The sequence below is a fragment of the Ornithorhynchus anatinus genome, chromosome 19 (assembly GCF_004115215.2).
Source record: "Ornithorhynchus anatinus isolate Pmale09 chromosome 19, mOrnAna1.pri.v4, whole genome shotgun sequence".
NCBI lineage: Eukaryota > Metazoa > Chordata > Mammalia > Monotremata > Ornithorhynchidae > Ornithorhynchus > Ornithorhynchus anatinus.
Window position 1 is genome coordinate 125,219 of NC_041746.1, and position 11,531 is coordinate 136,749.

At 55.2% G+C, this 11,531-nt stretch overlaps 1 long non-coding RNA gene across 1 annotated transcript; it reads right to left on the reverse strand.

Moving 5' to 3' along the window:
- Window positions 1-4,911: 4,911 nt before the first annotated feature.
- Window positions 4,912-8,580, reverse strand: LOC114805716. The gene is made up of 3 exons (XR_003753738.2): window positions 8,409-8,580; window positions 6,420-6,725; window positions 4,912-5,480 (listed from the first exon to the last, which is right to left on the reverse strand). It is a non-coding gene; the product is annotated as an uncharacterized LOC114805716 (long non-coding RNA).
- Window positions 8,581-11,531: the final 2,951 nt, after the last annotated feature.

The following is an 11,531-nucleotide window of genomic DNA, read 5'->3' on the forward strand; positions in this document are numbered from 1 at the left end:
TCCAGGAGGCCTTTCCAGACTGAGCCCCCCATCCCTCTACTCCTCCTCCCTTCCCCTTCTCCTCTCTCCCACCCTCTGCTCTTCCCCCTTCCCCTCCCCTCAGCACTGTGCATATTTGTATATATTATTTATTACCCTATTTATTTTGTTAATGAGGGGTGTATCTCCATGATTCTATTTATCGTGATCATTTTGTTTTGTTTTGTACTGTTTTGTTTTGCTGTCTCCCCCGTTTAGACTGTGAGCCCATTATGGGGTGGGGATCGTCTCTAGCTGTTGCCGAATTGTACATTCCAAGCATTTAGGACAGTGCCCTGCACCTAGTAAGGGCTCAATAAATATTACTGAATGAATGAATGAATAAATACTATTGATTGATATTGGCTGAATGTCGACCGCGGGCAAGAGGAAGATGGGGGAAGGAGAGCACCAGGGGACCCCTCCTCAAAAACCCATTCCCAGCCACTCGAAGATCTGTGGGCACCCTGCCAGGGATCTACCCTTAGCAAACCACCACCCTCACATGCATGCTCGCACACTCGCTCTTACGCATACTCATGCACTCACTCGTGCACACCTAAGGGCCCTCTCCCAATGACCTCAGTGGCTGAGCAGAGCGAGGCCACACAGCCAGGGCCCCACTTCTCCTGGGAATTATTCAGGGACCCTGGGCCCCTCCCCCGTCCCTCCCTCTGCTCACACCCTGTCTCCAACCACTTCACTGTAGTCCCCGGAGGGAGGGGAAAGGGGAGAAGATGAGGGGAGAGGGAAGGGAAAACGACCAGGGAAGGAAAGAAGACAAGGGAGAAAGAAAGGGGAAGATACAGGATGGGTGGAGAAGGGAAATCAATCAGTTGTGCTTACTGGGCATTTTCTGTGTGCAGAGCACTGAACTAAGCTCTCGGGAGAGTACGATACAATAGGAATTGGTAAACCCGATCGCTGCCCACAAGAAGCTCTCAGCCTACAGAGGGAGACAGACATTAAAATATATTACAGATGGGTATGTACACAAATTCTGTGGGTCTCAGCGTGGGGTGAATATCAAAGTGCATAAAGGGTACCAAGGGGCAGCATGGCTTAGTGGAAAGAGCCCGGGCTTGGGATCCAGAGGACATGGGTTCTAGTCCCTGCTCCGCCACTTGTCTGCTGTGTGACCTTGGGCAAGTCATTTAACTTCCCTGTGCCTCAGTTACTTCATCTCTAAAGTGGAGATTAAGACTGTGAGCCCCACGTGGGACAAACTGATTAACTGTATCTATCTCAGTGCTTAGAACAATGCTTGGCACATAGTAAGTGCTTAACAAATACCATTATTATTATTTTTACAGACCCAAGTGCATAGGTGATGCAGAAAGGAGAATGAGCGGGCTTAGTCAGGGACGGCTTAATGGAGGAGGTGTAATTTGCGGAGAGCATTTCCCAGCTCTGTAAAGGTCCCAGAGACTGGTGAGCTCAGGACTGTAGCTTCCCCCTCTCTGGCCTCCCACAGCTGGGGAGAGGGAGGACGGACCCTCCCTCTTCTCGGTCTGGCCGATCGCCGCGGGTCCGGCAGGCAGCAGCCTCTGCAGCCCTTGGAACCACGTCTGGGAGGGTGCTCTCATGCCCATTCCACAGGGTGGCAAACTGAGGTTCGTCAAGAGGCACAGCTGCCGGGGCTGGGACCAATGTCCCCAGTGTTGTCGGGGGAGTAATTAGTGGTCTCAGTTAACGAAGGAGGTGCTTTAGATCTCTCTGGGAAAGGAGCGTAGGGAAAGGCTAATTAACTGGAAGAGGCTGATGACGCAAGCAAGCAGAGACATCCCTTCTCCTCCTCCACTAACTCCTCCGCCCCTTCTCCCCCTCCTTTCCTTCCCTCTCTCCCCTCTCCCCTACCTATCCTCTCCTTCCACTCCTCCTCCTCACGCACCCTCCTGCAGCCCCAGCCCTCCACTCAAACACCCTTCCCCACCCAACCCTGCATGCTTGGACCAAAGTGATCATTGTAGCTGCTGACCGATCTGGGTCCCCCTCCCACCCCCAATTCCCCAAAGACCAACCCTGGGCAGCTCTGTTGCTCTCCCATCACCACATCTTCCTCCTCCTCTTTACCACTGCCCACCCTCTAGGGGAGCCTCTGGAGAGACCTTGTGAAAACCACAGGCAGGGGGTCAACCTTGAATGGCCAGAGAAGGCAAGCACACACATTCACTCCCTGTTTCACACATCCACACCCACTCATAGTCTGTGTCTCTCCTCCCCCCGCCCCCCAACCACCTGCAACTGTTGAGAAAAACCCACAGGGTCTCACAGCCCTGCAGGGTCACTACTCTGCGGCTTCACCGCAGCGGCGGCCTCATGGCCAGATGGACTGGGGGGGTCTGGGAGAGTACGGGGCCAGTGGCCACTCTGTGTTGCTTACAGGCTCTGGAATCCCACCTCCTGACATTCGTGGTTGCTTGCTTCCCAACAACCCAGCAAGATAACCAACTCCAAGAAGCAGCTTTCCCACTCTCCACCAGACAGAGCTGGATTTCTACCTGCCCAGAAATCTTGGTTCCTTGGGGTGACTCTCCCAGCCCCCCAACTCCCTTCCTACTCCCCATTCTTACCAAACCAGAGAGGAAATGCATACCTCACCCTTAAGATCGGCCCTCATGGCAAAAATTACCTTTCCCTGTTGGCTGCTGCCCACTTCCTGCCCAGCCACTGTTCCACACTAGACAACTAGCTTCTTGAGGACAGGAGTCATGTCTTCTATCTCTTCTGTACTCTCTCAAGTGCCCAGTATATAGTAGATGCTCAGTAAATACCAGAGATTGATCAATCCTCTGTTGAGTGGCTACTTTCCTTCTCCCCCTTTTAGACTGAGAGGCCATTGTTGGGCAGGAATTGTCTGTCTGTTGCCGAATGGTACACTACAAGTGCTTAGTACAGTGCCCGGCACACAGTAAGTGCTCAATAAAAATGGTTGAATTAATGAATGAATAATGACTAGATACTGTTTTGAATCTGCCAGGCCACTGTGGCTTCTGACTACTGCCTCCCATATCTGGCTCTCATCAGTGTTCCCGGGCTCCTGGTAAGTCCACCACAGCTCTCGGGCTCTGCTAGGGTGCGGGGCCATCTTGGGTCTCTCATTTTTGTGGGGAAAGGGGGAATTTACCACTGGGGGAATCATTTGTTTCTTAGTTTCTTTCTGTTACCTAGGAAGCCTGGAGCTGGATTGCCTCCTGTCCCTCCTGGAAGCCCAATTTTCCCAGCTGCGGTGGGAGGAGGGGGAGCTTGGGGACCACGGACCAGACCCAGAAACCCTTTGCCCCTGTGGAACAGTGAGCGGGAGCCTCCAGCCACCCTCACTTGCGGTGTCGACTCCACGCTCACGGTGTGCCAAGCATTGTGCTGAGCATGGGGTAGTTACCAGATGGCCCGGGCAGACCCAATCTCCTCGTTTACAAGTTGGTCAGGGAAGCAGCCGAGAACCCGCAGAGGATCGGGCTCCGCCTGGAGGTTAGCTGAGCTGTGAGGCAGCCGGGTGTCCAGCTGACCTTTGTCTTGGTCTCCTCCTCCCCGCCCCCGTCCCCGGTTGGGCCCCCCCGCCCCACACTCGCTTTCAAGCCAATTAGCTGGGTTTTCAATGCATCCTGGGCATTTGGGCTTCAAATAAGCTATTTCAGGCCCTTGAAGAGAAGAGGGTTTTGAACAGACCTCCTCCCCTGCTGGGCATTGATCAGCTATTGATTAGGGGGAGGGGGGCCGGGCAGACCCATCAATGGCAAAGAATGGCCTTGAGGAGAAGGCTCTGACCGGGGCAGTTGGCCATACGAAATAAAGCAGCCTTTTGTGGGGAGTCCAAAAGCTTCACTCACTCTTGAGGGAAAGAAATGTTAATTGAAAAATTCCTTTAAGTGGTAAACTGGGGAGTCGTGCCTCACATAAAGGCCCCCAGCCCCAATCCTCCGGTCGCTCTCCTCTGGCCTGGGCTCTAGCCGAGGGGGCTAATGGGCTTCCCTTTCACAGGTGGGAACAAGGCTTTCAGAGCCCAGCCTGGCCCAACCACTGGGGATGGGGAAGAATTATCTCTGCGACACAGTGGACTGAGATATGCTGCATTTCCTGGTGGATACAAAGATTCACCCCCGGTCGAGCAAGGTGGTGACTTCAACGTTTGCTTCCATGTCTCGATGAGCCCTTCCCCATGAAATCAAGCCAACTGGCCAACTCATAGATCGCTTGACCGATCGATTGATCGATTGTTTCCGGCCTCGAATTATTACAGGGAGAAGAATGAGGGGCATTTCCTCCCGTAGCCACCCCCACTCACGCTTTGGGTACCACTCACCTCATGTCCTCCCTCCCCCACCAGGCGAGAGAGGCCATAGTGACCTTGGTCCAGCCTTTTTGCAGATGAACAACCTGAGGTGCAAGAGGTGTGAAGGTGCTGAGCCCTCGAACAGGACATTCCCAGGCCCGCACCCCCAGCATCCCACATCCATGCCCACCTACACATTCCCTAAACTGTTTCCTCCTAGGTGCACATCCCCTTCACCGAACAGGCAGTCCGGAGGGCAGTCTGGAGGGCAGTGTCCACTGTTTCTCCTCCTCCAAACACTTTGAAGCTCCCACCCCAACCCAGACCTTTCCAGGGCACAGAGAAATTTACTGGAAGCACAGAGTCTCCACCCTGGCCTGGACCTTTCTGAGCCGGGAGACACCCTGGGCCTCGGTTTCTGCCCACACCACCGGGGGGATGAGGACAGGTTCAGCCCAAAGCAGAGGCTGTCGGAGACCCCGCCGTGAGACTCTTTGCGAGAGCAGAAACTGGCTTCCGTAAAGACAGCGGGAGCACAGTGGGAAGTGGGGAATGCAACAAGCCAAGCACATGAAAATTCCCCTTTTGGAACTGGTTGACCCCAATCACTTAAACACAAGTTGAATTTAAAAAAATCTCCAACGTATGTTTGTCTAACCTGATGACTGCCTCAGAACTGACCGGCCGGGTCAGCAGCGGGAGCAAGGGGGTGAGCCGTCGCTTTAAGGTTGCGTCCTAGGTTTGAACCTTCGTTTCCCCGGCCAGGGTGAGCGACGGTCCCGCCAAACGGAGCCTCATACCTGACCCTGATTTCATTAAATCCTGCCGCCACCATCTGCTGTCATTGATTCCTCTGCAATATTTGTATTTTCCTCCTCCCTTGGAAAACAGGGAGGGGGCGGGGGAGCCGTGCTCGGACTCGTGAATGGGGTGGTCTGGCCAGCCAGGCTGGAGCTTGCCCAGAAAGCATCTGTTGCTTAGGGCCCCGACAGCATCTGCTACTATCCCTCGCTCTTCCCAGCATGCCTGGTGGGAAATGCGGCTTCGCCCAAAGGCGGTCTGGGCGGGCGCCGCCGTCGGCTGCTCGGCCGGCCCGCGCAGCTTTTCCCACGGTGAAGGCCGGCCGGCCCCTGGTCAAAGATGAGCAGGCTGAGCAAAGTCCGAGAATCCTTCCCTCCGGCATGGGGCTCTGATGGAAACATGATGGGGAGAACCAATGAAGGAGGTTTATTCATTCAATCCTATTTATTGAGCACTTACTAAGTGCAGAGCACTGTACTAAGAGCTTGGGAGAATACACTACATCGATAAGCTGACACGTTCACTGCCCTCATCGAGCTTCCAGGCTATAGAGGTCAGAGCCTGTGAGGAGGATGGGGAGTTGGTGAGAAGGAGGGGAGAATTTTCCAAGGAGACTCTAAACTCCTTATAGGCAGGGAAAGTGTCTGCTACCTCTATTGTATTGTACTCTCCAAAGCACTTAGCACAGTGCTCTGCATATAGCAAGCACTCAATAAATGAGATCGATTGAGACGGGATGGTCGCTTAGCACAAATGCCACTCACTTTGAAAGAAGACCCAACGTTTCTGTGGGGCCATTACATCCACGTGCCTCATCGAAATGTTCCAAGAGGCACGTCGTGTCCTCCCAATTCGAGACACGGCTATCGAGTGCAAGGGCAAAACAGGTGGGAACACTATGACTTCTGGGTCTGAGTTGCCGATACCCTCAGCTGGGGTAGCCTCAGGCTGGGCTCCGGCCGGACACGGTTCCCAGACCACCTTCCGATCCCATCTGGTCCTTCCTGTGGCAAGGCGGGCCGCAAGCTTCCCCCAGGATCTCGGAAGGGGTTGGCTGGTCTGCCCCATCCTTCCAGCCTATGGGTTTGGGCAGTGGAGCTCTGGCCGCACAGAAAGCAGGGAGGAAAATCAGTTTCTGGCCCAGTGTATCACCACCCACACTCTCACCCTCGACCCAAGTCTGGCCAGGGATTGGCCGGGAATAAGACTTTGGTGGCCACGCAGGCTCAGGCAAAGGACCAGACTGTTCAAGCAACTCCTGTAACTTTTCTTCCCTTCCTTTTCTTCCCCCTCGGCCCCACACGCCAAAGAAAGCCAAGATGCCAACCTCCACTCTGAATTTCTAGGCCCGATGCAGCCTGCCACCCAGGCATCAGCTCCCTCAAGGGTTCCCCATCCCTGCGTTCCCGGTCCGAAGGGAGCCAGTGCCACATAGGGAGGGTGGCAGGGTGGTGGATGGAATCAGGGAATGAGCTCTCAGGCAGGTCACAGGCTCTGGCCAATGCACTGTCAACTCCAGATGGTGACCGCCGGAAGCCATCGTTGATGAAGGCCTTTGAAACGGGCTGACGGTACCACAGCCAGTGGGGTGGGTAGTGGCATCCTCTCAGCTAACGGCTAGAGTTTCCAGCCCCTGAGGAGGAAGCGGCAAAGAAAAATTACTTGTGAGCATTTTGCCAGGAACCTGCTTCCAAGGCAGAAGTACACAGTCAATCATTTAAAAATATTTACCGAGCACTACTGTGTGCCGAGCACCATCCGGGGCACCTACTGGGTACTGAGCACTTTCCAAGGAGCCTATTCGGTACCAAGCTCTGTCTGGGGCACCTACTAGGTCCTGAGCATCGTGCTGGGCCTTTGGAAACCTACCACAGAAGTACGAAATCCAGTCCCTGCTCTACGGAGCTTGCACTCTAGCAGGGAACACAAGCAGATATATATTGCCAAATATGCGATGGATCAGACAGTGAGAACAAGGACAGCACAGATCCAGATGTGAACAAGCACAGATCCAGGTGCACCAGAGCACAGATCCAGGTGCACCAGAGCACAGATTGGGCCAACCAGCTGTACCCCTTCTCCTCCTTCCGTGCCTGAGGCCCGAGCGAATTGACAGTGTGAAACACGGAATGTTTGGGAGCCCACAGCATCCGCTGGGAACTGTCTCTGGGTTGTTTATTTTTCTTCCTTAGATGAGAGCGGTGGGAACCCAGAGTTTATGAGCTCTTCTGTCCCCCCTGGGCCCGCGTGGACTACTCATTATCCCATTATTAACTATGTCGTACCTCTAACATAACACAATTAGTGTTTCATTGCCGCATAAACGCAAGTCCGGGACTCACTCCCTTCCCCTTCCTCTCTTGCTCCCTGAATGTTTTCCCTTCTAAAGATGGAGACTCCCTGCCTTTCCTAAAGCCACCTCGTGATAGGGCATCACCCTAACTTCCCTGGCACTGCCCAGCTTGGCTCCATATGGCACAGAGGGAACCTCAGGCACATGCACCACCAGCTGATGTGATACAAGCCTTTGGTAGCCAAGCCCTTGGGATAGCACAGGCTAGAGTAGCGAGTGGGAGTAGGATGGAGTGAACATGGGACTGCTGTTTCCCACAGTCCCACCCACCAGGGCAAGGGGCACTGGGAGCTTGAGGGTAACAGGTTTGAAACAAACAGCAAGAAAGACTTCCTCCCCAGTGGGTGAGCCTGGGAATCCATTTCCATGGGCACTGTGCAGCCAGACTTTCCAAGCGGTTAGTACAGTGCTCTGCACACAGTAAGTGCTCAATAAATATGACTGAGTGAATGAATGAATGAATGAATGAATGAATGAATGAATGAATGAATGAATGAACACGGGCCAGGCTAGAAGGGTCTGGATAGATCCACGGACGAATGTCCGAACTAGGTCACCGGAGGAGGGTCAGGAATGGAGATGGGAGAATCAGCCGGGTTGTCTGGACTGGGTCCCTGGGGGAGAGTCGGGGATGGAGAGGGGACAGTTAGGGGTGTCGGGTGGTCCACGCTGGGTCAGTGGGGCACAGTCAAGGATGGAGAGGAGAGAGTCAGGCTTGTTGGGTGGTCCCGGTCAAGGGGGTGAGTTGGGGGGCTGGATGGTTCACCCCTAATCAGAAGGGCAACCAATACGTGGTTCCTCCCAGTGCCCTGGGGCAACTGAGGGATGCAGAGGTTGGGGATGGGGTTGGGGTGGCTGCTTCAGTCCTTTAGCAGCAGAGGCCTCCCCTCCTTCCTGTGGGGGTTTCCTGTTCCAGGATCACCACCAAATCCAGCGCCCTGTCCTCCCTACGCTCCTACCAACCTCCAGAATCCGGCTCCCTGCTCACACTGGTCGGCGCCCTCCTCCCCAAAGGGGGAGCGGAGGGGAGGGGGAAGGTCTCCCTGGGGTGGTTGCCTTTCTCTGGATCTCCCGGCAACAAGTCCGGCCGGACCGGCCAATGAGCGAGGCCCCCGCCCGATGGCGGGGAGGTGGCGAGGAGGAGGGGGACGGGGGCGAGGAGGAGGGGGCGGGCTGGCATTGTGAGCCCGGCAGGTGACCAGGCCGCGAGAACAAAGCGGGGGGTGGGGGGCGGGGGGTCCGGGGTCCGGGGCCCGATCCTGAGGCCCGTCTGATCTCCCCCTGGCCCCGGAGGCTGTGGCTGCAGAAAGTCGCTTTATGGCGACCAATCCAGGCAGAAGGAAGGGCGGCCCCCGCGCCCCCGCCCCGTTTCCCGGACAAAAGCCGGCCGGGGGCGAACCGGCCCCAGACTGGGAACACGGGCCGCAGTTAAACAGCCTCTCGGCTGGCGTTAACCACAGGACCACCCGGCCCAGTCCGACCCGCCCCTTCGTCTTACTCCTGGCGCGGAGAGCGGCCAGACCCCTCCCCCCGCACATGGTAGGCACCGAGTTCAGAGCTCCACACTCAACGGGCACCTGACAAGGCATTCTGGCCGCAGCCGGGGCTCACAACAGTGCTGTGCACAAGGTAGATGCCCACTACAGTGCTGTGCACACGGTAGGTGCCCAGGACAGCGTTCTAGATGGAATACGATGGGCACACACCAGGCGCCCCGTTAAGCTCTCCCTTCCTCTTAGACCGCGAATCCGGGGGGAATAGGGACTCCTATCAGAATCTCCTGCATCCACCCCAGCCGTTAGCACAACGCTTGGCATCTATCAAGGGCTTAATCAATACCAATAGAGAATCAGTTGAGAAGCAGCGTAGCTCAGTGGAAAGAGCACGGGCTTGGGAGTCAGAGATCATGGGTTCGCATCCCGGCTCTGCCACTTGTCAGCTGTGTGACTGTGGGCAAGTCACTTCACTTCTCTGTGACTCACTTACCTCATCTGTAAAATGGGGATTAAGACTGTGAGCCCCAGGTGGGACAACCTGATTCCCCTGTGTCTACCCCAGCGCTTAGAACAGTGCTCTGCACATAGTAAGCACTTAACAAATACCAACATTATTATTATTATAATACCACCACATGGCCTAATAGAAAGAGTATTAGCCTGTGAGTCGGAGGATCTGGTTTCTAAACCTCGTTCTGCCGCTTCCAGCCGTGTGACCTTGGACAAGTCATTTCGCTGTTCACCTGTATAGTGGAGATACAGTCCCGCTAGACTGTAAGATCCACAAACCCACCCCACCCCCCCAGACTGTAAACTCGTTGTGGGCAAGGAATGCTTTTATTGTGGTCTTTTACCTGCCCAAGCGCTTAGTTCAGTGCTCAGCCCACAGTAAGTGCTCAATAAATACTATTGATTGAATGAATGAGCCTCTAGTGGGACAGGGACTGTGTCCGACCTGATTATCGTGTATCTACCCCAGGGCTTTGTACAGTGCTTGGCGCATAGGAAGCGCTAAACAAATAACATTACTGTTTTTTTAATCTCTGGTTAGTCCTGTGCTACCACACACATTCAGAGGAAGGAGAGGAAGAAAAGAGAGCAGCTTGCCCAAAGCTGCCGGGCCTCTAGAAGCTGCTCTGGGGCTTCCACATGGAGCAACTCGGAAAGGGTCCAGCTGAGGGGCATTAGTCAAGAATCCCTCCCTGATTACTCTCCCCTCTCCCCACCCGATTCTCCCTCCCTTTTATGTCACCTACCCTCTTATATCCATACCCCCTGAAGACTTAGATACTCACCCCATCCTCTCCCCCAAAATGCTTGCGCTCATATCCTCTTACTCTGCCCTTCCCTCTGACCCCACCACTAGATAGGCAGCTCCTTGAGAGCTGGGATCACATCCACCAGATCTAGTGCACTCTCCTAAACGCTTAGTATAGCGCTCTACAAAAAGTAAACGCTCAATAAATACCATGGATTGGCTGATTGGAAATCTACCAGATGGGGGGCACCCGACTGCGTTTGGACCCAATCGTGGGGCCAGGAGAGAGGGAGGTGTTACTTGTTCACAGTCACTTCACAACTGTAAAATGGGGGTTCAGTACCTTCTGACTCGTGAGCCCCATGACAGGACCTGCTCTGATGATCGTACATCTACCCCAGGGCTTGGTACAGTGCTTGGCACATTAGAAAGCACTTTAACAAATCCCACCGTTCCTATTTTTATCTCTGGTTAGTCATATGCTCCGGCTGGCCTAGGGATGTGGGGTTCTGGCTCTGAGGAAGGGCTGGGATTCGATGCTCAACCGCTAACGGCCCTAATTAACTCCTTGGCATGACACCGATTTCCAGGCTAGCTGAATCCGTGAACCTGCCGGGCTGCAGAAGCCGATCTTTGGCCAGCTGCGCCCCCGGGGATGGGGGGCGGGGAGCGACCCCCGCAGAGGCCCAAAAGGAGTTGCCGGCCTACCAGCCGCCCGGGCCCACTTCACCCTCACTCCCCGCGGGCAGAGAAAGTGGAACTCGCCAGACCGGTCCGGCGTCGGTCACTGGGCGACATCCAGTCCGGTGGGAAGCCGCGGGCGAGGACTGGAGAGCGCGGAGCAAAGGCCGCCTTGCAGGCATCGCTTCTTCTCCGTGCGGCCCCTCCCTCTCTTGAGCACCTTCTACCCATCCTCTATCGGGGAGGGCCTTTCTCTTCAGGCTCCCCCCCACGCCCGGCCCTCCTCCTCAGGCTCCTCCCCCTCCCCCGCACCTTCTGTCCCGCTCAGACCCCTCCCGCTTCTCCCGCAGCGCACCCCGGATCCCCAGGGCCGGCCAGGCCAGCAGAAAACTCAAACGAAGTTTGGTTCTCGCTAGTAAAACGTCTGGGGTCGGGGGACCCTGGACGGAGAGGTCCGGGACGGCGGCGGTGTTGGCATCAATCAATCAATCGACCCATCAATCAATCAATAGTATTCATTGACTGCTTACTGTGCGGAGAGTACTGTACTAAAAGTTTGTGAACGTGGTTTAGTGGCAAGAGCACGGGCTAGGGAGTCAGAGGACGTGGGTTCTAATCCTGTGTGACCTTGGGCAAGCCACTTAACTTCTC